This window comes from Homalodisca vitripennis, chromosome 2, assembly GCF_021130785.1.
Source record: "Homalodisca vitripennis isolate AUS2020 chromosome 2, UT_GWSS_2.1, whole genome shotgun sequence".
Taxonomy (NCBI): Eukaryota; Metazoa; Arthropoda; class Insecta; order Hemiptera; family Cicadellidae; genus Homalodisca; species Homalodisca vitripennis.
This window is the reverse complement of record NC_060208.1, coordinates 24,788,656-24,814,209: the sequence shown is the minus strand read 5'-3', so window position 1 is coordinate 24,814,209 and position 25,554 is coordinate 24,788,656. Positions and strand designations below refer to the sequence as shown.

Here is a 25,554-nt window from a genome sequence, read left to right as displayed (position 1 = left end):
TGGGCATGACACACCCTTGGTTCCCCTGGCAAACTAGATGCTTCAATAAACTTACTCCTGATTTTATCTTCCAAGCTTTCAACACGAACCATTTCACTCGTGTGTATGTATACTTGATCTAAGATTTTTTACGACATGGTTATGTTATTGTTTGTTTATTACATAAATACTTTTCATTACACCTGATTTATAATTAATGTCAAATTATACAATTAGATTCATCTAAATGGAACTAAATTTATGAAAAAAGCCTTTTCTTTTAATAAGAACATTTTGGACTTTAAATAGACACACCAATGTTGTTACACATACAGAAATAGACGAACGATTGTAGGTGTGGAGTGAAAGGAAGGAAAGTAGTTGCCTCAGTCAATGTTCAAACAAGGTTGAGATTCAATTAAGGAGCCTCTTTGTCAGACAAATCTAATCAACCTTTGTTTGGTGGGCAGTAAAATTTACTGGAGCTCAACTGTTCGTGCTATTTTATTGTTTCCTCCATGTTCATCCATCAGGATAACGTAAAATGTTTATGTAACACTCAGCCAAGTTAAGTAACATATTCCATTACGGGAACTTGGTCTCCCTTACAAAAAATATTTATTTCAAAGCCATCGTGGAATAGCTTAGCTAACGTTCAGCCAATAAATGCCCGTATTTTATGCTGAATTTTGCTTAAGTACTCCCAAAAAATTGTGGCAGAATTTTAATATTTGAGACAACAATTCAATCGTGCGAAGAATTTAAAGCATGTATATTTTACAAAACGGCAGTTAAACGTAGTTTTAGGATAATAGCATTTTTATTGAAAATTATTACCAAATATCCTTTCGAAAAAAAATCAGTTTTAAAATAGTTTTTAGGTAGATATAAAACATTTTAATTTAATTAGTGCTTTAAAAAAGTTAAAGGTTATGTGTGCCACACCTAAGAAAGTAAACAAAAATATCTTCCTGTATGTTTTAATTAGTTATACATTTCTTTAAAATTGTTATCACTCTTCCTTAGAATCACATATTTTATTAGAAACAAGTGTCATAAAGACTGGAAATTTTTCATGCAGCTTCATTTCTCTATAAGCAGCAATAATTCTGCGAAGAGGCTCTCACTTTATGGGTTTTAGCCATATTTTTTGTGAATTAAAAATTAGTTGTATATGAACCGATACGAACAAGAAATTGAATAACAAATACATTTGTAAACCGCTAAAGACTTGATATTTTGGACTGCAAGCTCATCAAAGCCTGTTATGCAATGCGCTCAATAAGATTTATTCCTCCTTTGTAAACGGAACATCGGGATATACCTAGATACTTAATTGTAGATATTAGGTAGCTCTCAACATAAAAACAGGTTTTAAAGCCACTTTCACCGGCGATTACCTATAATGCGTTTGCAACGGACCGGTAATTACATATAAACGTTATTTAGAGAGAATCTCAACATCCTTGTTATTAAAGATATGGCAAATTAGACATATTGATTGTAGGTTTGGGATTTTACGGTTTCGGAAATTGTGGCTCCGAACTGCGTGTCTTGTTTTCCTGCTGCCTTGAAAAGTACAGTTTCATTTCCAGTTCGGGGTGTTTGGGCTGGAGATTTTTATGAGACTTTTACATATTATTAGCCGTATTATTAGATTATTGCAATTGAGGTAAGAATAATCTTAACCTGGCTTCAAATGACAGATGTTGCTCTTACCCAATATTCAGTCTATATGTTCATTATAAACTTCAGACAGTCAATACTTCTAGTAGTTCCCCACAATCTAGACCATAGGAAAAAAGTTAATCTTGTCCTCAGATATAACTAAACAAATCCTATAAACTAAAAAAATCCTATAGGGATGTGTTTAGTTAGTTTCTAATTATGAAATAACTAAGAAAAATTATAAACAAATATTTTTCAGACTCTGATTAGGATGCAGATACCCCTCTTAAAAGTTTGTATTATTAGCAAAATTTAACTTGAGTCAGTTTTACTGCCAACCGTCACACTGATTAGATTTCTCTGACAAAGAAGAGAGCTTAATTGAATCTCAACCCTGTTTGAAAGCCAACTGACGCGCCTAGTTTCCGGCCTTTAACTCCACAGTTACACAAGCGTTGTCTATTCCCGTGAATAAATTTTCTATACCTCTATTTACAAACGATATTTGAACACGATTATTAAGATAGCAATTAAAAAAGTTTTTTTGCTGAATTTATACTCCTACTGACTCTACATCGGTAATAAAAATGCGCCATATTGGTACATAGGTACTTTCATATAGTATATATCTGCAAACCTGACTCTGGTTAAATCTGTCTTGAGGGTAAGCATTTTGGTAACAAAAAGACACAGAATAAACAAATTTGTAATTAGAGTGACACAGTGAAGGTTAACCATAAAATATTTTCCAGTTAAATTATGAACACATTGCCAATGGCGCAGTGTAGCGGTTTACGGCGTTTAAAGCAAGATAACCGAGTCAAGCAACACCGATCGTGGCTGCTGCTTGGATGGTAACCGCTGAGTGATCCTGTCCTTCCAAGCAGATCGTCTGACCGGCTACTGAAGTTAACACCAATGGTGATTGTCCATAGTTTATAATCAAGCCAATAAGAGTAGAGAATTTGTCTTCAGTAATATTTTGGTTGTAATAATAATTAAAGATGTACACTTGAATAAAAACACACACACACAAATAGAGAGAGAGAGAGAGAGAGAGAGAGAGATCGAGAGAGAGAGAGAGAGACGAGAGAGAGAGACAGAGAGAGAGAGAGAGAGGAAGGAGAGAGAGATTATATTAATTAATACATTTTTTACTAGATCTTGTCTGTTTATATTTTAATTTATTACATTAAATATATATTTCTTTAGTGTTATTAATTTTACAGCCAATTTTATTTTTTATATGATTCCAGGACAATTTTTGTATCTTGAAAATATTAAGAATGGACTTCATACATATAAATTAATACACGTATCTAAGCCAAAAAACTGAATCTTCAAAGAAAGAAGGAATCTAGATTGACTCTACAACTCTAACTTGATTGTTACACTAAAAGCCTCTTGTTTCACATCATCGAGCAAACTTTGCCTTTTGTTGGTATATAGGTTTCTTTTTATGTCAATAATTTGACATTAATAATACAAGTATCAGATTTATATTAATATTATTCGTTTAAGCTTATTTTTATTTCGTCAATTTTTTAAATTACTTTCTATTTACATTTTAAAAATAAAGGGTTCTTTCGTAATGTAAGTAAAATTCTAATTGTCGTTCAGCAAGACGTAAACACCAAAAAAACTATGTCTAGTTTGCCATCAAAATAATATTTATAAAATGATTAACTTTGTAATTGTTTACTTAAAACGAAACAATCATGTGCAAACAGCATAATAATTTTGCGCATGGAAGTTAAAACAGCGTAACTCAATTATTACTAATAGTTATAAAAATTAACTTCTCAATAAATATGTTTTAAAAACGTTGCAATAAGAATTCAATTTTAGTAGTATGAAGCATTGAAAATATTGTAAATTAAAAAACACCAATACTACGAATACGATGTATAACTATAATATCACATTTACATTCTTACGTTAATACATTTAATTTTTATAGTCAAAATTAAGTCGTAACAATCTTTTTAATTTTTTTATTATTTTGGATAGAAACACTGTGCACATCGTAATCGCCATTTTGGGGAAATGTACTTTAAAAAGCGTAGATCTGACCTAAATACCCAAACTTATAATTTATCCAGTTTGTCTGTCTGATAGCACGTTATCTCGAAGTATATATAAATACAATTTGCATGAAGCATCATTTTCTATACAGCCAACCTGCAGTTCAATGACGAATGAATGTCAGTTAGTGCGAAACTTGAACCCTGAAGCGCTTAAGTGAAGATTTCTTTAATATTCTTGAGGGCGTAAATGATGAAAATCGTTAGAAATAAAATAACTTTATAAGACAAATAAAATTGATAAAAAATCATATGATATGTTTTGATATTTAACGCTCGTGACTGAGTACTAAATTTAGGGTATACACTAACAAAATTCCTGCATACCTTAAGTTATAGAAGGTAACACAAAAGTAATTTCATGGTTTCATTTTACTGACATGGACAAGGGGGGGGGTGCCAATACACAAATTATTATCATCGAAGGTCTGAAATCAGAACGGATTTGTGGATGTCTCGAACTACAGGTGGTGAGGATACACAAGGTGAATGGGTGGGCAGATGCAGCTCGTACACATCATTAGTCTTATGTTTCGTACTGAACTAAATGATTGAATAATTATAAAATTACCCCCACTTTGATACATAAGCGTTGCATCCATTACTTTATTGCTCCTTACCTTCACAAAACACAATAGTACTTTGTTGTATTCATCTTCTGGTAATACTGATACTGTTTTAATTGAAATATTATTAGGAAAAACAATGTCGAATGAAGTTTTTAATGAAAGTGAATCCTTAAAGCAGGTTTAATACTAATGTACTATTTCAGAATGTACGTCATAATGCCTTAAATAGTAATTTGAAAATGTGTATTGGCTATTTTTATTAGGAAACGATTATGTTTCACGCCAATGTCCCAAATGATTATCTTTTAATGTTAATTAAATTTAAATAAATTTTTAGATAATGAATAAGAAATAACGTAGTGATATGAAACTTATTTGTATTTATTGTATTTGCCATTTTTATAGTGCAAATGGTACAAATGGGGGGGGGGGGGGGTGGGGGGGGGGGGGGGTGGGGGGGGGGGGGGGTGGGGGGGGGGGGGGGTGGGGGGGGGGGGGGGTGGGGGGGGGGGGGGGTGGGGGTCATATCACTAATTTTCTTCATTTCTAAAAAATTTAAATTTAATTAACATTAAAAATAATAATTTGGGACATTGGCGGAAAATAATCGCTTCCTAATCAAAATAGCCAATACACATTTCAAATTACTTTAGGCATTATGGCGTACATTCTAAATAGTACATTAGATTAAACTGCTTTAAAGATTCACTTCATTAAAACTTCATTGACATTTTTTTTCCTAATAATATTTCAATTAAAACTGTATCAGTATGACCCAGAGATGAATACACAAAGAACTATTGTGTTTGTGAAGGAAGGAGCAATAATGTAATGGATGCAACGCTTTGTATCAAAGGGGTAATTTTATATTTCATCATTTAGTTCAGTACGAACAAAGACAATGATGTTACGAGCTGCATTGCACCCATTCACCTTGTTATCCTCACCACCTGTAGTCGAGACTCACAAATCCGTTTCTGTTTCAGACCTTGATGATAATATTTGTTATTGGCTTGTCCATTCAGTAAAGACCAGAAATTACTTTTGTCCACCTTCTACATTTGTGGTAATGTAGGATTTTTAGTGGTATACCTATATTTAGTACTACGTTAAATATAAACATATCATATGATTTTTATCAATTTGCTTATAAAGTTATTTATTCTAAGATTTTTCTCATTTACCCTCAAGAATATAAAGAAATCTTCACTAGCGCTCAGCCAAGTTCCACTAACTGACATTCATCGTCATTGAACTGCAGGTTGTCTGTATAGAAATGAAACTTCATGCAAATTGTATTTATATAACTCAAGATATAGTGTGATCAGACAGACAAACGGATGAATTATAAGTTTGGGTATTTAGGTCAGATCTACGCTTTAAAGTACATTTCCCAAAATTGGCGATTACGAATGTGCACAGTGTTCATCAAAATAATAAATAACATTAACAATATTGATACGACTATTTGTTAGAATTTTACTTTCATTACGAACCCTTTATTAAAATGTAATAGAAAGATTTCTTAGAATTGACGAAATAAAACAAGGATAAAAAATTCATATTAATATAACTATGATACTTGTATTATTAATGTCAAATTATTTATATAAAAGAAAGCTATATGCCAACAAAATGCAAAGTTTCGCTCGGATGAAGTGAAACAAGAGGCTTTTTGTGTAACAATCAAGTTAGAGTTGTACAGTCAATCTAGATACCTTCTTTCTTTGAACATTCAGTTTTTGGGCTTATATACGTGTATTTATTTATATGTATGAAGTTATTCTTAATATTTTAAAGAAAAAATATTTTCTGGAATCATATAAAAAAAGTAAATCGCCAGCAAAATTTCTAACATAAAATAATATATATATATATATATATATATATATATAAATTTGGTTTTGTTTTTACGAGACTTTGTCTAAGAGTGTTGTGTGTTTTAAACGCGGTTCTAATGTTGTACTTTCTACCTACTCTTCTAATTTTCTCCGATAGCACATTCACCCGGCAAGTGAGAGATCCGGGTTCGACTCCCGGCGGAGCAAGTACTTTTTGCGATTCAATGTTTATTGAAATTAAATAAGGCTATTGCCATTATATACAATTTAATGTAAATAAAAGTCGTTTGACAGGTATTTGGTCTTCCGATCATATGTTAGTTTGCTTATTTAAACCCATATGTGACAGATACGGCCAAATAACAAAATAATTGAATCGGAAAAAGTAAGCGCTCTGTGGTGTAATGGTAGCACATTCACCCGGCAAGTGAGAGATCCGGGTTCGACTCCCGGCGGAGCAAGTACTTTTTGCGATTCAATGTTTATTGAAATTAAATAAGGCTATTGCCATTATACAATTTAATGTAAATAAAAGTCGTTTTGACAGGTATTTGGTCTTCCGATCATATGTTAGTTTGCTTATTTAAACCCAATATGTGACAGATACGGCCAAATACAAAATAATTGAATCGGAAAAAGTAAGCGCTCTGTGGTGTAATGGTAGCACATTCACCCGGCAAGTGAGAGATCCGGGTTCGACTCCCGGCGGAGCAAGTACTTTTTGCGATTCAATGTTTATTGAAATTAAATAAGGCTATTGCCCATTTATACAATTTAATGTAAATAAAAGTCGTTTGACAGGTTATTTGGTCTTCCGATCATATGTTAGTTTTGCTTATTTAAACCCATATGTGACAGATACGGCCAAATACAAAATAATTGAATCGGAAAAAGTAAGCGCTCTGTGGTGTAATGGTAGCACATTCACCCGGCAAGTGAGAGATCCGGGTTCGACTCCCGGCGGAGCAAGTACTTTTTTGCGATTCAATGTTTATTGAAATTAAATAAGGCTTATTGCCATTATACAATTTAATGTAAATAAAAGTCGTTTTGACAGGTATTTGGTCTTCCGATCATATGTTAGTTTGCTTATTTAAACCCATATGTGACAGATACGGCCAAATACAAAATAATTGAATCGGAAAAAGTAAGCGCTCTGTGGTGTAATGGTAGCACATTCACCCGGCAAGTGAGAGATCCGGGTTCGACTCCCGGCGGAGCAAGTACTTTTTTGCGATTCAATGTTTATTGAAATTTAAATAAGGCTATTGCCATTATACAATTTAATGTAAATAAAAGTCGTTTTGACAGGTATTTGGTCCTTCCGATCATATGTTAGTTTGCTTATTTAAAACCCATATGTGACAGATACGGCCAAATACAAAATAATTGAATCGGAAAAAGTAAGCGCTCTGTGGTGTAATGGTAGCACCATTCACCCGGCAAGTGAGAGATCCGGGTTCGGACTCCCGGCGGAGCAAGTACTTTTTGCGATTCAATGTTTATTGAAATTAAATAAGGCTATTGCCATTATACAATTTAATGTATATATATATATATATATATATTGAATGTAATAAATTTAAATTAAAACAACAAGATATATAAAAAATATTCATAATTAATATATATATATATGTAAACTCCAGTAGCCGGTCAGACGATCTGCTTGGAAGGACAGGATCACTCAGCGGTTACCATTCAAGCAGCAGCCACGATCGGTGTTGCTTGACTCGGTTATCTTGCTTTAAACACCGTAACCGCTACACTGCGCCATTGGCAATGTGTTCATAATTTTACTGGAAAATATTTTATGGTTAACCTTCACTGTGCACTCTAATTACAAATTTGTTTTATCCTGTGTCTTTTCGTTACCAAAATGCTTACCCTCAAGACAGATTTAACCAGAGTCAGGTTTTGCAGATATATACTACTACTAAAGTACCTATGTACCAATGTGCGCATTTTTTATTACCGATGTAGAGTCAGTAGGAGTATAAATTCAGCAAAAACTTTTTTAATTGCTATTTTAATAATCGTGTTCAAATATCGTTTGTAAATAGATGTATACAAAATTTATTCACGGGAATAGACAACGCTTGTGTAACTGTGGAGTTAAAGGCCGGAAACTAGGCGCGTCAGTTGGCTTTCAAACAGGGTTGAGATTCAATTAAGCTCTCTTCTTTGTCAGAGAAATCTAATCAGTGTGACGGTTGGCAGTAAAACTGACTCAAGTTAAATTTGCTAAGAATACAAACTTTTAAGAGGGGTATCTGCATGCTAAGCAGAGTCTGAAAATATATGTTAATATTTTCTTAGTTATTTCATAATTAGAAACTAATTAAACAAATCCTATAATTAAAAATTATAGGATTTTTTTAGTTATATCTGAGGTGATGTACTTTTTAAGACTTGAAGACAAGCCATAATGTGTACAACTATTTTTATATGTCTAGATTGTGGGGAACTACTGGAAGTTTGACTGACTGAGTTTATAATGAAAGTATAGACTGAATATTGGGTAAGAGCAACATGTGTCATTTTAAAAGATGTTTAAGATTATTCCTACCTCAGTTTTGCAATAATCTAATAATACGGCTAATAATATGTTAAAGTCTCATAAAAATCTAGTCCAAACACCGCGAACTGGAATGAAACTGTACTTTTCAAGGCAGCAGGAAAGCAAGACACGCATTTCGGAGCCACAATTTCCGAAACCGAAAAAACCCAACCTACAATCAATATGTCTACTAATTGCCATTTCTTTAATAACATGGATGTTTTCTCTCTAAATAACGTTTATATGTACATTAACACTCCGTTGCAACGCATTATAGGTAATGCCAGTGAAGTGGCTTTAAAACCTGTTTTATGTTGAGAGCTACCTAATATCTACAATTAAGTATCTAGGTATATCCCGATGTTCCGTTTACAAAGTAGGAATAAATCTTATCGCGCATTGAATAACAGGATTTTTTGAGTTTGCAGTCAAAATATCAAGTCTTAAGCGGTTAACAAATTTATTTGTTATTCAATTTCTTGTTCGTATCCGTTCATATACAACCAATTTTTAATTTGTAAAAATATGGCTAAAACCCATAAAGTGAGAGCCTCATCGAAGAATGAATGCTGCTTATAGATAAATGAAGCTGCATGAAAAATTTCCAGTCTTTATGACACTTTTTTCTCGAAACAAATGGGATTCTAAGAAAGAGTGGTACAAATTTTTAAAGAAATGTATAACTAATTAAACATACAGGAAGATATTTTTGTTTACTTTCTTAGGTGTGGCACACATAACCTTTAACTTTTTTAAAGCAATAATTAAATTAAAATGTTTTATAACTACCTAAAAACTATTTTAAAACTGATTTTTTCGAAAGGATATTTGGTAATAATTTTCAATAAAAATGCTATTATCCTAAAACTACATTTAACTGCCGTTTGTAAAATATACATGCTTTAAATTCTTCGCACGATTGAATTGTTGTCTCAAGTATTAAAGTCCTGCCACAATTTTTGGGAGTACTTCAGCAAAATTCGGCTTTTGTACCTAAGAGTGTTTTAAATGTTTTTTTCTCGCTAAAACAGCAGTCTATATTTCAATCCAAAATAAATTATTTCGAAGCTTTAAGTGATCTCAGATTGCTAATACTGCAAATTGAGTTTTAAATTTATATAAAATTAGTACGATTTCCCCATTAAAATAATAATAATAATAAACCCTTTACATTTCCAATGCTTATTAATTTTGTTGTCTAGGATATATTATATATTTAATGAACATTCGCAAATCCTAAATGCAGTACTGGTTAATAAAGAATACAAGCATTCATACAAAACTTGACACCTGATTTAAAAGCATAAAATACGGCATTTATTGGCTGAACGTTAGCTAAGCTACCCCGCGATGGATTCAGAAATATATATTTTTGTAAGGGAGACAAACTCCATAATGGAATATCTCACTTAACTTAGCTGAGTGTTACATAAACATTTTACGTTATCCTGATGGATCAACATGGAGGAAACAATAAAATAGCATAAACAGTTGAGCTCTAGTAAATTTTACTGCCTACCAACAAAGGCTGATTAGATTTGTCTGACAAAGAGGCTCCTTAATTGAATCTCAACCTTGTTTGATCACTGACTGAGGCAACTACTTTCCTGCCTTTCACTCCACACCTACGCAATCGTCGTCTATTTCTGTATGTGTAACAACATTGGTTTGTCTATTTAAAGTCCAAAATGTTCTTCTTAAAATAAAAAGCTTTTTCATAAATTTAGTTCCATTTAGATGAATCTATTGTCTAATTTGACATTAATTCTAAATCAGGTTGTAATGAAAAGTATTTATGTAATAACAAACAATAACATAACCATGTCGTAAAAAATCTTAGATCAAGTATACATAAACACGAGTGAAATGGTTAGTGTTGAAAGCTTGGAAGATAAAATCAGGAGTAAGTTTATTGTAGCATCTAGTTGCCAGGGGAACCAAGGGTGTGTCATGCCCAGAGAGATCTTCTTTTGATAGTAATTATTCTTAAACTCACTATTTAGTCTTAGTTCTACGAGTGTCCAATAATAAATTGGCTAGATCATATAATAGAAGAAATAAATTTTAATATCTAAAATCTCAGAGTTATTGTTGGGGTTTTAAAATTAAAATAAAACATATGACAAAATTTTTCTTGCCGTAATAAATATACTATTTTGAATCAAATACAATATTTTTAGAATATAAAAATATATAATTGGCATCTATTATGTATGGTTCTAGTTTATGCCTTTGTTAAGATAATCTAACTGATCAATTAGTCTTACCATAATATTTTATTCTTATTCCTTATTACTTGATAGTAATATTATAATAAGTATATTATACTATACTATTATACTATTATAAGTATGACTGTTACAAATAATTACTTTCTGTAATGAATCCAGTTAAATTTAATCTATATATATCGGTATAATGAGTGCAATTCCAAAAAGTTTCATTACTGTTAAATTCAAGTATAAATGTGAAAAATTCTAAATAATTTTATTTTATATTATTTAAATGTAGTATTTATTATTAATTAATAGGTTACTTTTTGTACTTATTGGTGTTAATAAAAATACTGTTTGTTTAAATTTTCGGTCATTAAACTAATAAAAGTTCTATGAGCAAATACAACATTTAAAAAATTAACATTCCAAAGTTAAATTTTATAAAATTTTGGATAAATAAAAATAACTTCACGCATGAATATATTTCTATGCATTAGCAAAGCGTTGGTCGATATTTTCCATAACGTATGGTTGGTTTTCTTAGAACACTAATTCAACAGAATCACGATTATTTAACATAATTTTTGTCTCCATAAAATCTTTGATCATAACTAATCTGTTTCTCAATACATAAGAAAATTAATCATTTCCAACTACTTTTTATAGACGCAGAGTAATCCAACCCGATATCATCTTAGAACATCATTCATTAAAAATTCAATATCTACGCTTTATGAAACCAAATTTACAACTGGATTGTAACAATTACTGTTTACTTGAAACATTTCTAAGAATATTAATTAAGTAATATACGTTAATTAACTTAGTTTAAGATCTGATAAAAGTATAATGCATTCCAGCATCAATATCAAGCTATAAAGTTTGCAGTTGGTATTGGTTGGCTCAAATTTTTCACCCGACGCAATAAAACTTTTGATGAACGATTCGCTTTCGTTACGATGAAACTGCTTGAAACAAAACAAATAATATTAGAATTATGAATTTTTAGTTGCATGACAAGTGTTTTCGTGTACAGAACGGTTTTTTGTGAAAAATATATTAAAGTATAAATAAATAGATATGATTTAATATATTTTGATAATAAATTAAAAAAGATATTATTTGCTTGCTTATTTGCAAGAAAGATATTTGCTCCCAAAATACGTGTGTAATATTTATTTTGAAACTGATATCTAATAATATAATATTGGAATTGTAAATGGTCTATTGTCCAAAATATACCATTAACCATTTTCAAACGTTGTTAAACTGTAAGATAAACTTATATATGTTAATTAGATTATTTTTCACCAAGTTTAATTACTTTTCGTAGTTTATTTATTGAGAATATATTTGGAGGAAATTCCTAATTTTGTGTCAGTGAGAGAATAGTAGGACAAATATGAAATAACTATTATTTTAGATGCGTGTTGTCTTGTGCTAAAGATGTATACCTACTACTCCTAATTGAGGCACAGATCGTTTCCTCATTGTCAGTTACATTCTGAAGATCCTGATCGTCTTCTAGTTTGAGTGCTGCATGCAGCGTTAAACGGTACACAGGATAAGGGGCATATTGTTTTAAATTTGGGACTGTTAGTAACCTGGTGTTATTTTTAAGACGCTGGCTAATTATTATATTACTGATCAATAGAAGCTTTAAGGCCAAGTATGAATCTTGTCATAAGATTTAATATAAACACTGGCAGTTACTCACGCATCGCACTTAAATTCGTTTTACCTTGCACGTGTATGACCACTTGTGGTTTGAGTGAATTATATTTCCAACGCTTATGTTGAATTTTCTTTTTGTTGCCACAACTAAAAAAATGTGTCAAAAAGTGTATTTACCTGTATATGGCAATGTAATTTAGTCCGCTTTTCCCTTGTTTTCTTTATCAAAGAACACATATACATAAACATGTATGAAAAGCCTACTCCGGTTAAAAGACATACAGGATTGATTTTTTAATAGTCTTTAAATTTATAATAAGTTTAGCTAAGAAATTTGCCTTTTATATATAGATTACAGTACTGGCCAACACTGCATAACCTAATATTTTCTAAAATGTATAATTAATAGTAGATTTGATCATAGTTACTGATTACAGTGGAGATGATCTTTCGCTTGAGAGGTAAATAGTTTTCCAAAACAGGAACAATTTGATTGAAGTGCTTGTTGTAAAAGTAGATCCTACTTGTTTGTAACTTCAAGTGTCGATATGCTAATTAGTTTTGCATAGTTGAGAACGTGATTATCTAACGCATTCGGTTAGTAAATTGCTTCCTAACAGAGGTGCTAATTGTCTCATACTTCTCTTGTATATTACTTCTATTTTATTTTGAATACCTTTTTAATGGTTGAGTTCTGATAGTTATATATTATGAGTAATTTTGTGAATGTTTTTGTTTGTTACGTGGACGGCCTATTAATTTAAACGATTATGGTTAAGATGCTTAATGGATTGTAAAATAGTTACTAACTGCTATATATTAGTTGCGATATTATTATTATAATTTCTTTTTAGTCGTCTCTGCCCTACCTGTGAGCCTAGCCTATTTATTTCATAAGGTAAATATTTGCGATTTAAACTTTTTTCATGCACTATATACAACTCATTCTCAATATTTAGGTTTTTCATGAAGCCTCCAAAATGAACTTATACCCGTTCATGTAAAATACTTTTCTTCATTGCCATGCATGTGTTTAAACAAACCAGTGCTTTTGTAAATTGAACACTAACTTTGCTCATACATTTTAAAATATATTTCACCATCTTTTTCATCGTAGGCTACGAACTCATAAAACATTAATGGATATGTACCTAACTTTTTTATATGTGTGTATTTTGAACATAATTTCCAATATCATGAAATTTTAGCAAAATTCATCTAAAAATCTTAATTGTCTATTTTGGCATATAAAGTATTTGTCAAATTAGTTAATGAATACTCCTTGCTGCATTTCCTAGAAGCAGGATAATAGGACAATGGAGACGAATTGATTTGTGTATGAGACAATTCTCGTGTTCTTAGCACGGTATTCTCAAGGGAAGTGTTGATATTTCTGGGCAGGGAGAGTTTGTAGAGACGCTGCAGCGGTCTGGGTGTACTCCATAAACAAAGGTTGAGTTACAGCTGCGGGGCACAATTAACCTCATATACGTTCAGTCTCTTTGTCGCGTACAGTTAAAATAATTATACTTCTTATGTTTTTATTGTTGATTAAAAAAACATTCTGCAGCTCTAACTCAAATTACTACTCTTTTCACGACTCAGTTAACTTTATAAGCACCACTGTACCTATAAGTACGTAAGTCCTTTGCTTGCACAATTCAAATATCTCCATAACAGAATTAACAGTTATATTATTTAATAAAATTCCGCGTATAGTAAGAAACAAATTTACAATCTACCCAAGATAAGTTTTGACTTGCTTTGTGGACGAAATTAATATAGTTTTTAGTCAAATAGCAATATTTAAATTTCGGTACAAAAATATGTTCCAAGCCGCATAAAACGATATGAAAGAAAAAAAAATAAAAGTGATATGTACAGTATTATTAATTTAGCTTTTCAATTTGGTCATACATAATGATGATAAGTAACGTTCAATAATTACAAAATTATGAAATATTATTTCAGTATATTTTTATCACTGATAATAATATTATAATAATTATTTTATTTGCATTCCTACTATATATCGATAATTTACAAAGGAAAACATATAGTATATACTTGAATATATGTTGTAATGCATACATATAAAAACATTTAATGTTAAAAAAGTTATATTTTATATTATTTATATTAAATTTTCTATTAAAGAAAAATTATAATTAAGTTGTATAAATATGTATTAAATATTATATTGGTAAATAGAATATATAATTTAATGTTACATACATCTTAAATTTAATAATAAATTCTATATTACATTTTGAAATTATATTTTACACACATATATAAATAGATCTGTAAATAAATAATAACAATATTTAGTCTGTAATTAATGCATTTATGTACTGTATATATAAATTTTATTGTTCGTGATAAAAGTACCATCGTATATTCCATTCCGTAGAATATATTTCTTAATTTGGGCATTTCCTGTAATTTTTAATTCCAAGTAAAACTGAATAATATTGCACTTTTAGATTCACACTAATTTGAATCAAGTTATATTTTAGTTTCCGAACTTGTGTACAAGTTGTATTTGAGCCCGATTCTGTAATCCCAAGGCCTTGAAGTGAACAGTTTCTAGTGTTCGTAATACCTTCAATAAATTCTTAAAGATCACGTCATAATTCTTTTATTCTTGTTGTATTAATAAAAAAGCAACAAAAGGTGAATATTACTGGATAAATTGGAAGAGGAATCAGATATTTCGTCCGAGTAAAGCTTACATTAAAACGTTTAGTGGAATACTAAAACAGTTACAGCATTTACTCTGTAATTATTAGTACATCATATGTAGAATTATGGTATATAAAATAAAATTTATTTTATTAAAAAGATATGCTGCAGCTATAAAATAATTAATCACTAATATTTTAGAAACATTGTTGATATATTGTTGGTTGAGCTTTAGCAAATTTTTATCCCTCAAGTAGTTGGAAATATTCATTTTGTTTGTTTGTCTATCTGTATTTTGTCCGCACGATAGCTAAAAAACAAACAGACAAAATAATTTTATAACATCTTTTAATTAATTTTATTTCATTCGATCATTGAGGGTTCTTTTGTAAACGAGGAATTTTTAGTAAATAAGGATGAATGTCAAACTAAGATCTGTTTTACATTGGCTTTATAACATTGGTGTGTTAACCATATGCAACAAGAAAATAAAAGGATAGTAATTTGTTGAAACAAACCCATAAGATATTCAAACAAATGAAACATCAACACCAAACCATCCCAACTCATATATTGTAGTAATATGGCGTGTAGACGTTTATTATTTAAATAAATGAAGCTCAACATATTGACAACAAATTTGAATGTACCAATTGGCAAGATATGTCTAGAAATATGTTATTTGAGACTTTTAATATTCCGTTAATATTCAATTCTATAAGAATGAGTAGTACAATGAAAGTTCTATATTGCACAAATGCCTGCCTGTCTATATGTCCGCAGGGCATCTTAAGAATGAAATAAGCAGCTTTAGGTTTAAATATTAGAATATAAAATCAGCGAAACGCTACCTTATATAGCATTAAACTATATAAGACTGATATGTACAGGGTGTCCAAAAAGTCCCGGGTCGGTTAAATATTTTTCCAAATATTTAAAATAGAGCTACAAAACCTTACAAAAAGTTACTGGACATAAAAATCTACTATATCACATATTCAGTGATCCGCTACATCCTCAGGGGGGCGGCCCGCTAGGAGTCAGAAGAAAATCTTAAATGTAAGCATGGGTCGATATGCATATCAAAAAAAAGGTATTTATTATTAGAGTACAGAGCCGCAAACCCGACCTCAAACGGATAACCGAGTCAAAAAGGACAGCCGTTCAAAGATGGCTACAGTTTCCAATTTAGTTTAATGTAAAACATACACTGATGAGCTTTTTTATTTTAACTTTACTAACCCAAACCTGTTTACAATTATTAATAATGTTTGTTGTAGAATAATAAGTTTCATTATTTGCAATGATTTAGTCAGTAGAAGATTACTACTTAAAGAGAGTTTTTTCACAACAGATGCTCGAAGTGGCCGCTTTCTGTTGTTTGACAGTGAGCTAATCGGTGATAAAAGGCCTCCACAGCGTGTTGTAGTCCTGTTTCCTCACGTTCCAAACAACCACTTTCTTCTAAGATCCTGTTCCTCAATTCTTCCAAATCCCGTGGTTTTCTTTATACACCCTGTCTTTAAGATAACTCCAGAAAAAGAAATCCAAAGGAGTTAAGTCGGGGGAACGAGCGGGCCATTCAATGGCACCTCTCCTTCCGATCCATCTTTGAGGGAACATATCATTTAAGTAATCCCTTACAATATTCCTGTAGTGCGCGGGTGCTCCGTCTTGTTGAAACCAGATTTGAGCCAAGTTTTCACCAACAATATTTCGAAGAGCTGGTATTATACGGTTTCTGAACATGTCAGGGTAGGAAACTCCGTCTAAAGTTCCGTTGATAAAAACCGGCCCCACAATTCTTCCACGTAATATGCCGGCCCAGACATTCAACTTTTGTGGGTGTTGCGTGTGACCTTCTATCATCCAGTGCTTATTACTATCAGTCCAGTAACGGCAGTTGTGTTTGTTTACATTGCCATTTAACATGAATGTAGCCTCGTCTGAAAATACAATGTCATTTAGAAGGATTTGATTTGTTTCTAACTTGGTCATCATAATTTCACAAAACTCAAGACGCCTGTCAAAATCGTCTTCGTTTAGTTCTTGATGCAATGTCAATTTGTATGGCTTGAAACCATTTTTATGAAAAATGTTTTGAATAGAGCTTTTGGACATATCATGATTGCCTGCAGCCGATCTGAGCGTTTTATGAGGATTCTCAATGAATGACTGAAGAATTTCCACACTCGAATCCTGATCGGTTTGCACTTGGTGGACGACCACTTCTAGGAGGATCAGAGACAGTTCCATGAGTTAAAAAACGGTCTATTGTTCTCGTAACTGTTGATTTTGATATTGGTTTTCGGTTTGGAAATGAGTCATTGAATAGATGTTGAACTTCACTGTGAGACCGTGTTAAGTCCCCCCAACCACGCATCATTAATATGGTAACTCTCTCTCACGTTCACTAAGTGTCATAACAAAGACAAGATAAAACTAAGTTGAAATAAATTAAGAGTAAAAAACTGTTATGGTCTGTCTTTACTAACGAGTAGAATGCCACTAATAACGTCTAACTATAGCAAGAATGGTTACTGTCTGCGGGAATACCCCTCAGAAATAATGAAACTTATTATTCTACAACAACAATTAATTATTAAAAATTTAACAGCTGTTCTAGGCTAGAATAATATTAGCAAGAACAGTGCTGCCACCAGCTACAAATTTCAAGTCTAACTCATTATTGGTAAAAAATGGACATGAGATGTTTCTCAAATGACTGATTCAATTGTAAACAGTTTTGGGTTAGTAAAGCTCATCAGTGTATTTTTTTATACTAAACTAAGTTGCAAACTCTAGCCATCTTTGAACGGCTGTCATTTTTGACTCGGTTATCCGTTTGAGGTCGGGTTTGCGGCTCTGTACTCTACTAATAAAGAAGTTTTATTTTATATGCATATCGAACTATGCTTACGTTTAAGATTTTCTTCTGACTCCTAGCGGGCCGCCCCCCTGAGGAAGTAGCGGATCACTGGATACGTGATATAGTAGATTTTTATGTCCAGTAACTTTGTGTAAGGTTTTGTAGCTCTATTTTATATATTTGGAAAAAATATTTAACAGACCCAGGACTTTTTGGACCCAAACTCTAGCCATCTTTGAACAATACATGTATATATTGTCTTTCTTTTCTTTTTTAAATCATATGATGTAATCGTTTTACATATAAAATGTATTTTCCTAAAATAAAATATATCAAAAATTGAGAAACAGTACGATACGCACATGTAGTACCTCGCGTCAGTTCCCGAGTTCAAGTGTCTAGTCCGATTACAGTACTGGCCGAATTTGAGTATAAGTATTGCCCTTATTAGTTACGCGTAAATATAATTTATTAACAAAAGAAAGCTCTAATTTAAGATACAATATTTTTACAAAAATTTATATTACTGTGTATGATGGATGCAAAAATCAGAATTCTTTCGTGATTATTTGTGAAGTGCTATTTTATTAATCAATAGTCTTTAAAAATATTCATTATTCTGATCGTATAAAGTGCTACATTTAATTAAACGAATAGCGAAACATAAGCAGATATATAAACACGAATAAGGAATATCTTTTTATTTAAAGCAGTAAACCTTTACACAAAATGTTGTAACGGAGTAATGAAATAAAGCTTAATATTTATTGTAAACAGCTTTTAAATTGATTTTGATCAAAATGTATTTAAATTCTTACATGAATACTATTAGAGCTATAAAGTTGAGCTATAAGTTTTGTTCCAACATAAAAACATTTTGCTTAGATAAAAAACGTACGCCCTATGTTATTATTTGTATCTATATATTGCTATATAATACATATAATGCTTTTAAATTTTGAACTGAACCGCAAGAAAAATGACATGAAAAATTGCATACCAAAATTATATGGAAGTCTTTGTAAAAGACAATTAAAACTATTTATACAATTCTATATAATGTTTAAACAAGGAAAAAACTGAATTATGCATTTAAAAATTCGAAGATGAACTTATTTTTATTGATGCTTGAATACTTACCAAAGCTAGTCTTATGGAATAGCCAATTATAATCGTTAGGATATATAATAAGATACTATACGTTGCCGTAATACATCTAAAGGATAAATTACCGGGTAAAGTAATGAGATGTTTTAATATAATAAAATCTCGTTAAAGTAAAGGTTCTTTGTTACCAACCCTTTAGTTTATACACATTTAATGAGTTTACATAAATATATGTTTTTATCGCAATATGTTCCCCCAGCTTAACAAATCTTATTGAACCCAATACATGTGAAGCTTCGTTGAAGGTTGTATGAAAATATTTAAGTCTATACCACATTTTATTCTTAAGATGTCATTTGGACAAAGAGAAAAACAAGCAATCGTATAAAAATGAATATTTACAACCCCTTGGTAGACAAATGATAAATTTGTCCAGCTTGCCGATTGATAGGCTTCAATGACTACTCTGACAAATTTCAATGCTGGACACAATAGAACACCCCATTCTTGTCTACGTAGGTGTAAAGTTTTATGGACAATATAAAGTCTGTGGATTAAGTATTTTTCGAGATATCTTTATACATGACACACCTACATTTTATTAATTAAGTAGAGAGAGCGTCATAGCAGTGTGTAAATAATAAACGGCTACACAACAAGCCATCATAGGATGGTGTTGCATGTGTTGGTATAGTTAGGCTACTTTAGTTACTATATGATACATACTTACTTATGACTGTTCTCCGTTTGTTTACACGTGAATTTTTTCTAATATTTACTAGTTTGCATAATGTTTTCCCACAATACCATTGTAAAAACGATTGCTAACGCTCAGAATATCCCTTGGAGTAACATACACCAATGTTTGCCTATTACAATTAAAGATTCATGCACAATTTCAATCGGTATTTCAGTTTGTTTTCTGTACACCGTGCGGACAGTCTAAATTAAATTTATCTAGCATCTGTAGTGATGCTGGGTGATAAGTCAGTGAAGTTGATATGTATCTATTAACAATACATCGCGTATTCCTTCAAATTTGTGTATGTTAATTAATAATACTGTAATGAATAAAATGTAAGTTATTGTAAATAACGAATATAATTATATGTCGTTGAATTAAAGCCCTTGTATGGTTGTTCATATAAAAATGAATACAGTTAAATAACATTTCTATTGTTAAAAGAAAATGTATTGCGTTGAACCAGTATGATGACCCATTAGCAATATAAAGCTCAAAAGTGTAACGCAATATTATTCCAATTTTCCCCCAACCTTTAGTAAACTGATAAATCGATCTGAAACACTGTACTTACAGAAAAATAGACCAAAAACACTGGCGTTTAACACAAAAACATTTTGTGTCAATTCCTTTTAAATAAATGAAAAGACAATTAAAAGATTACTACCACTGCAGGTGACATTTCTCACACTGATAGCCACTTTCACGACCACCACTCGGTTTGAAATCCTATTGCTCTATATTCTACCCAGATCGCACTGGTTTGTAACCATTTAGTTCTATAATACTACTAATGGATTTACCTAATTTTATCTACTATAACAAGCTGTTTAACAACTATATTAATTACTAGCCTATCGGCACTCGCGGCTTTGCATGCAATTTCGTTGTGAAAACAGGACATAAGCATATTGCTTTACAACATTCAAAGCGATCCAAAGATAAGGGATATTCACTGGAAGATATTCAAATTTTCTAATCCATTTTAGATTTAAGTTTAAAGAACGCTGTTTTGGAATCTAGAAGTACGAGAATAACGTAGTACATTTTATACGTACTCGTGAAATAACTGGAATGATGCTTATATACTATTCCACGCTAATCATATGTAATGGCCAATTATAATCGTTAGCGTATGCAACAAGATACTATAGGTTACCGGAGATGTTTTTATATAATAAGCTCTCGTTAAAGTAAGGGTTATTTTTATACTGGCCCTTTAGGTTACACACGTTTTAATCGGTTTACAGAACTATATGTTTTTATTTCAATAGGTTCCTGCAGCTTAAGAAATCTACTTGAATTCAACACATGTGGGAAATTGCAAATTACAAGTGTGCTACACCTGTCGTCGCCTAACAAGCTGGGTTGAAGTTTTCATGAAAAGGATCAAGTCTATACCTCGTTTAATGCTTAAGATGTCTGCAATACTCCATATGTTATCGAATATATCCAGAGAAGAAAACAAAAATGGGTTTTATAACAATATTTTATACCTGCTTTGCGTTTTACCAGGCACGGAATACTCACAAGTACAGTTAAAGGTATATTTTATCTAAACACTACTACAGTATCGGAAGTAAATTCAAATTAATAGCAGTCACTTTTAAGAGTAACTCTTTTGATATAAATAACAAAGCAAACGTAATTGTGGCACCGGAACAATTTTTGAAGGAAGAAAATTACTTTACGATTAATTATACACTTTGTAACCTTTATGTGTATATATTTTCTTAATCGTGGAACAGAGTAATATTTACTATAGTATGTGAAATACGATTTAATCAATACGAGCAAAAAAAATAATAAAATGATTTAAGTGCAGAACCTCGAATAAGAGTCACTGGCAATGTTTTTAGCTTTTGAACCTCTTAAAATTGAAGGCTGAAATATTATGTTAAACAAACGTATGTAAATTTAATAAAAATTAGTATAGGGTTCCGTATTATTACACTATACGTCCTTTCACTAACATGAGTAAGGTCTACCTATAAGTCCTCTACAGTATACTAATGGTAAGGGTGTTACTGAAATTGACTGAAATATTCAAGAAAGTGTTATGGAATGTTGCAGATATATTTATGTATGTCATTGATAGCCATAAAAAGTTATTCATTTTCCGATATCAGGATCCCAAAAAATTGGTCTTTAACTTAAAGTTCAACTTTTCTAAAGTAGATCAGGAGACTGGAATATCTTCCAGTGAACACCACTTACATCCAAGATTATTTATTAAGCTATTTAAAAGGATATGCCTACCTGTTATTCAATAGGAAATATTTCATTATTTAGTGGTAAACTATGCCAATGCATTAGCCATTCACGGGTTACATTGCCTCATTAACATATAGACTAAATGAGACTGTAATTACTTCAAGTTACAAGCATGTTAATGTGTCGAAAATACTCCAGCGACACATGAATATATTACTGGCTCATCTTTTTTGTATTTTACTAATCAAATTTTCAAATTAGGCACAGTTGGACAACAATTTTATTGTATTATAACCAAACCACGTCTATGTTTTTACATTTATGACTTTAAAAAACATTGTAGCAAAAAGAAATAATATCATAGCACTTCAAAAATAGTTTTATTATAATTTTTATGGATCTGGAATTGGTACGACTACATATTAATGTTTCTTATGTACCTCTTTCAACCATTTTTCTTTATTTTTGGTCAACTACGAGTAATCGAAACAATTTAACATACCAATTTTACAAAAAAAAGGTATAATAAAAAATTACTATACGGTTACTGTATACAAATTTTCCTAATATTAGAGACTATTACTGTGTATTCCAATTACACTGTGGGGACTAAAAAAGAGGAGGTACATTTCGAAAAATGGGATTTCAATTAGCAACATTTAAAAAATATATCGCTGTAACACAAACTACTTTATTCTTTTTTTGAATTTACATGATAACAACTCTGTTTTGTTTAAAATAAGGTACGTTAAACGGAAAGATAGATTGAGAGTTGTACTCATGCTATTTCTGTAACTAAGAAAAATAAATTTCCGAGCCTAAACAGTTTCCTACTGATGACCTTAACCTTTTTGGGTCGTTGTAATCAGACTAATTCTTTGAATAAGATAAAAATACGTTTAGCGTAAAAACTATACAGTTTCGTACAGGTTACCTTAACTTTTTGATTCATTTTAGTCGTGTTTAAAGCATTTGTTTCTAAATTGGTTCAAATAAATATGACCATACAAAATTTACAAGCAACATCATAGCTCTCTCCTTTTCCCAACATAAATTTATTTATGAGTTCTCTAATGAGATGTCATATTTTAAATGTAAGAATAGTTATCACGCAGTAAGTCCAAAATTTTAATTACTAATTATTAATTTTATAACTAATTAGTATTAGTAATTAGTAATAAATTAGTAATAGTAGAGTGACAAACTCCTACGTGGCTTGAGATTAAGTTCAGTTTGGCAGTAATTTAAGTACCATACGTATGTACGGACGATATCATAACAAACTTAACAGCCACTTTAGATAAAGATATTAGGCTAATTTTACTGCTTCTCATAAACCGTATAACGTAATTTGCCAATATAGAATTACAAGTAAACCTGGTATGAAGTAACTATAGAACATAAAACCAACTTACAAAAACTATTTCCTTACATTAAACTACCTTTTAAGAGCTAATTTTTGTGCGGTGTTAAAATAAAATGTTGTTTTACTACTTTTGTTATTATCTTAGCTGGTTCATATCTATATAATGAAATTTTTTGTAATTTTGTAAATATATTGTTGAACATAAAGTAATATAACTTCATAATCACTGATTTAGAAGTCAATTAAATATACAATTACAAACTATTATAAAAAATAATGACGTATGAAACTAATTTTGAAGTACAAATATTTTACACGTGACAGTTCAATATCAAGGTGAGTGGGTGTATAATTAAACTTGCAACTGAACAACATTGACCTTGTCACTATAACATATGATTGCATGTTAGAGACATTATTTTATTGGTCCATCCCCCACAAACACTTTACCTTTTGTTTGCCAGTGCTTATGTTCAGTGCTCCTAATGTAAACGGAGTTAAAATAGGAAAATTAATTTATTCCAACATATTAATAGTTGAATAAGTACCAGTAAATGGCAAAATAAATCTTACTTTTTTCCCACATTTAATGTTATACTAGACCAATTATTCTACCCTTGCACCCCAATATCTCTAGATCTGTGGTTAACGAAATACCACCCCTGGACATTCATATAATTGCACAGATTTACATGAGGCGTTTGTCTTGGATGTACCCTGTATGGTTTGATCCTGAAGGTGAACCAGCAAGAATTGAAAGCTTACAATTTATGATAATGCGCAGAATATTAATACAGCTTGAACTAATTTTTACTTTCATCAGATTTCACCACTTTATGGTACTTGTAGAGGTAATCTCATAATATTGTTGTCTTCATTACCAATATTCAGTTATAAATCTATATTGTTTCTGTTGAATATCTACTCAAAGAGAGAAATACGGGTTTACTGATACGTGAAGAGCCTAAACGTCCATTCCAAACCCCTCTCAATAGTCCAAATCAATTCCTTTAAGGTATTAACGTAATATGCCTGAACTGTATGTGTACATCAATAGATGGGTTCCGTCAAAGCTACAGCATCTAAACTGTCGGCAATCTACAGTGTTCAGTGTTTACAGTGACTTTTATTTTGGCCACGAGTTTAATACTTTCCTTTTTCAACTTTAAATATATACAATTCTTGATATTAGCCTAGTTACAAAACATTTGTTCTTTTACTTACTCAATAGTTTGATATTTGCAGTATTTAATATACTTATATATATATATATATGATGTAAGTATATTTATGTTATTTGTGGAGTAGCATGACGAAGAAACTTTAGAATTCGAAAGCCCTCGTCCAAAAAATAAACTATATTGGAAAAATTGTTTTTTTTTATAAAATTTACTGATATTTTTATAATTCTTCTGTTAGAAAAACGATGTTATACCATGAACCAATAATGTCTTAATTATGTCGCGTACTAGTTGGAGCATTACTAATTTAGACGCAATGAGAAAAGAAAATTTCATACACATGTAAATAGGGGTGCATAAGACATACCTAATAGCCTAACGTAGATAATATATCAAGTACTACTATATCTTCTGTACAATACGTACTCTAATGTCTTTACTTTTATTTTTGAAGTGAAAACTTCTTTAGGCGCGTTGAGCGTTTTGGTAGAGGGTAAAATCCTCGGTTCGCGTCACCGACATGCTAATGATACTAACCTGCATGAAAAAGTCAGTCTCGCTGTGTTTTTTAACCGTAGACTTGGCCGCGGACTACTAACCTGCATGAAAAAGTCAGTCTCGCTGTGTTAAAACTGTCCCGGCGGAGTATGAAAACAGACTGCGAAAATCAGTGACCTTTACGGCTTCCTCTCGCGATTTAAAAGTGAAGCCAATGTCGTACAATTCTGTAAGATGCGTCAAATTAAAGCTCTTAATATTTGCAATCTATTGGTTACGTTTTTAAATATAAAAAAAAAAT

At 31.1% G+C, this 25,554-nt stretch overlaps 1 protein-coding gene across 1 annotated transcript in view; it reads right to left on the bottom strand.

The window, feature by feature from the left end:
* LOC124353706 (probable chitinase 10) overlaps positions 1–25,554 on the bottom strand; it is a 476,771-nt gene that overhangs the window by 315,185 nt on the left and 136,032 nt on the right. The window lies entirely within an intron of this gene.